This window comes from Procambarus clarkii, unplaced genomic scaffold (genome assembly GCF_040958095.1).
Source record: "Procambarus clarkii isolate CNS0578487 unplaced genomic scaffold, FALCON_Pclarkii_2.0 HiC_scaffold_268, whole genome shotgun sequence".
NCBI lineage: Eukaryota > Metazoa > Arthropoda > Malacostraca > Decapoda > Cambaridae > Procambarus > Procambarus clarkii.
Window position 1 is genome coordinate 200766 of NW_027189301.1, and position 4268 is coordinate 205033.

Consider the following 4268-nt stretch of genomic DNA (forward strand, 5'->3'; position numbering starts at 1 on the left):
ATTCTGACTCTCGCACCTATTTTCAGTTTCAAATTACGACTTTTTACCGAAAATATGCCAATTACTGAAAACGGCGATGGGTCATATTTTGCCCAAACCCCCCCCTGCAGTTTTCAAAATGTCTGAAATGTCGAAATTTGACTCCTGAGCGTGATTTTTGAGCCGAATTCTGACTCTCTGCACCTATTTTCAGTTTCAAATTACGACGTTTCATACCGAAAATATGCCAATTACTGAAACGGCGATGGGTCATATTTTGCCCAACCCCCCCCCCCTGCAGTTTTCAAAATGTCTGAAATGTCGGAAATTTGACTCCTGAGCGTGATTTTTGAGCCGAATTCGACTCTCTGCACCTATTTTCAGTTTCAAATTACGACTTTTTATACCGAAATATGCCAATTACTGAAAACGCGATGGGTCATATTTTGCCCGAACCCCTGCAGTTTTTAAAGTCTGAAATGCCGTAATTTGACTCCTGAGCGTGATTTTTGAGCCGAATTCTGACTCTCTGCACCTATTTTCAGTTTCAAATTACGATGTTTCATACTGAAAATATGCCAATTACTGTAAACGGCGAATGGGTCATATTTTGCCCAAACCCCTCTGCAGTTTTCAAATGTTTGAAATGTCGGAAATTTGACTCCTGAGCGTGATTTTTAATCCGAATTCTGACTTTCTGCACCTATTTTCAGTTTCAAATTACGACTTTTTATACCGAAAATATGCCAATTACTGAAAACGGCGATGGGTCATATTTGACAAACCCCCCTGCAGTTTTCAAAATGTCTGAAATGCCGGAAATTTGACTCCTGAGCGTGATTTTTGAGCCGAATTCTGACTCTCTGCACCTATTTTCAGTTTCAAATTACGATGTTTCATACTGAAAATATGCCAATTACTGTAAACGGCGATGGGTCATATTTTGCCTAAACCCCTCTGCAGTTTTCAAAATGTTTGCAATGTCGGAAATTTGACTCCTGAGCGTGATTTTTTATCCGAATTCTGACTTTCTGCACCTATTTTCAGTTTCAAATTTCGAATTTTTATACCGAAAATATGCCAATTACTAAAAACAACGATGGGTCATATTTTGGCCAAACCCCCCTGCAGTTTTCAAAATGTCTGAAATTTGACTCCTGAGCGTGATTTTTGAGCCGAATTTTGACTCTCTGCACCTATTTTCAGTTTCAAATTACGACTTTTATACCGAAAATATGCCAATTACTGAAAACGGCGATGGGTCATATTTTGCCCAAACCCCCCTGCAGTTTTCAAAATGTATGAAATGTCGGAAATTTGACTCCTGAGCGTGATTTTTGAGCCGAATTCTGACACTCTGCACCTATTTTCAGTTTTCAAATTACGACGTTTCATACAAAAATATGCCAATTACTGAAAACGGCGATGGGTCATATTTTGCCCAAACCCCCAGCAGTTTTCAAAATGTCTGAAATGTCGGAAATTTAACTCCTGGGCGTGATTTTTGAGCGGAATTCTGACTCTCTGCACATATTTTCAGTTTCAAATTACGACTTTTTATACCGAAAATATGCCAATTACTGAAAACGGCGATGGGTCATATTTTGCCCCAACCCCCCTGCAGTTTTTAAAATGTCTGAAATGCCGGAAATTTGATTCGTGAGCGTGATTTTTGAGCCGAATTCTGACTCTCTGCACCTATTTTCAGTTTCAAATTACGATGTTTCATACTGAAAATATGCCAATTACTGTAAACGGCGATGGGTCATATTTTGCCCAAACCCCTCTGCAGTTTTCAAAATGTTTGAAATGTCGGAAATTTGACTCCTGAGCGTGATTTTTAATCCGAATTCTGACTTTCTGCACCTATTTTCAGTTTCAAATTACGACTTTTTATACCGAAAATATGCCAATTACTGAAAACGGCGATGGGTCATATTTTGCCCAAACCCCCCTGCAGTTTTCAAAATGTCTGAAATGCCGGAAATTTGACTCCTGAGCGTGATTTTTGAGCCGAATGCTGACTCTCTGCACCTATTTTCATTTCAAATTACGACTTTTATACCGAAAATATGCCAATTATTGAAAACAGCGATGGGTCATATTTTGCCCAAACCCCCCTGCAGTTTTCAAAATGTCTGAAATTTGAGTCCCTGAGCGTGATTTTTGAGCCAAATTTTGACTCTCTGCACCTATTTTCAGTTTCAAATTACGACGTTTCTTAGCGAAAGTATGCCAATTACTGAAAACGGCGAAGGGTCATATTTTTGCCAAACCCCCCTGCAGTTTTCAAAATGTCTGAAATTTGACTCCTGAGCGTGATTTTTGAGCCGAATTCTGACTCTCTGCACCGATTTTCAGTTTCAAATTACGACTTTTTTATACCGAAAATATGCACCTACTGAAAACGGAGATGGGTCATATTTTGCCCAAACCTCCCTGCAGTTTTCAAAATGTCTGAAATGTCGGAAATTTGACTCCTGAGCGTGATTTTTAGCCGAATTCTGACTCTGCACCTATTTTCAGTTTCAAATTACGACTTTTTATACCGAAAATATGCCAATTACTGAAAACAGCGATGGGTCATATTTTGCCCAAACCCCCCTGCAGTTTTCAAAATGTATGAAATGTCGGAAATTTGACTCCTGAGCGTGATTTTTGAGCCGAATTCTGACACTCTGCACCTATTTTCAGTTTCAAATTACGACGTTTCATACAAAAAATATGCCAATTACTGAAAACGGCGATGGGTCATATTTTGCCCAAACCCCCCAGCAGTTTTCAAAATGTCTGAAATGTCGGAAATTTGACTCCTGGGCGTGATTTTTGAGCGGAATTCTGACTCTCTGCACATATTTTCAGTTTCAAATTACGACGTTTCATACCGAAAATATGCCAATTACTGAAACGGCGATGGGTCATATTTTGCCCAAACCCCCCTGCAGTTTTCAAAATGTCTGAAATGCCGGAAATTTGACTCCTGAGCGTGATTTTTGAGCCAAATTCTGACTCTCTGCACCTATTTTCAGTTTCAAATTACGACGTTTCATACTGAAAATATGCCAATTACTGTAAACGGCGATGGGTCATATTTTGCCCAAACCCCTCTGCAGTTTTCAAAATGTTTGCAATGTCGGAAATTTGACTCCTGAGCGTGATTTTTTATCCGAATTCTGACTTTCTGCACCTATTTTCAGTTTCAAATTACGACTTTTTATACCGAAAATATGCCAATTACTGAAAACGGCGATGGGTCATATTTTGGCCAAACCCCCCTGCAGTTTTCAAAATGTCTGAAATTTGACTCCTGAGCGTGATTTTTGAGCCGAATTTTGACTCTCTGCACCTATTTTCAGTTTCAAATTACGACGTTTCATAGCGAAAGTATGCCAATTACTGAAACGGCGATGGGTCATATTTTTGCCAAACCCCCCTGCAGTTTTCAAAATGTCTGAAATTTGACTCCTGAGCGTGATTTTTGAGCCGAATTCTGACTCTCTGCACCGATTTTTCCGTTTCAAATTACGACTTTTTATACCGAAAATATGCCAATTACTGAAGACGGCGATGGGTCATATTTTGCCCAAACCTCCCTGCAGTTTTCAAAATGTCTGAAATGTCGGAAATTTGACTCCTGAGCGTGATTTTTTAGCCGAATTCTGACTCTATGCACCTATTTTCAGTTTCAAATTACGACTTTTTATACCGAAAATATGCCAATTACTGAAAACGGCGATGGGTCATATTTTGCCCAAACCCCCCTGCAGTTTTCAAAATGTATGAAATTTGACTCCTGAGCGTGATTTTTGAGCCGAATTCTGACTCTCTGCACCGATTTTCAGTTTCAAATTACGACTTTTTATACCGAAAATATGCACCTACTGAAAACGGAGATGGGTCACAATTTTGCTCAAACCTCCCTGCAGTTTTCAAAATGTCTGAAATGTCGGAAATTTGACTCCTGAGCGTGATTTTTTAGCCGAATTCTGACTCTGCACCTATTTTCAGTTTCAAATTACGACTTTTTATACCGAAAATATGCCAATTACTGAAAACGGCGATGGGTCATATTTTGCCCAAACCCCCCTGCAGTTTTCAAAATGTATGAAATGTCGGAAATTTGACTCCTGAGCGTGATTTTTGAGCCGAATTCTGACACTCTGCACCTATTTTCAGTTTCAAATTACGACGTTTCATACAAAAAATATGCCAATTACTGAAAACGGCCGATGGGTCATATTTTGCCCAAACCCCCAGCAGTTTTCAAAATGTCTGAAATGTCGGAAATT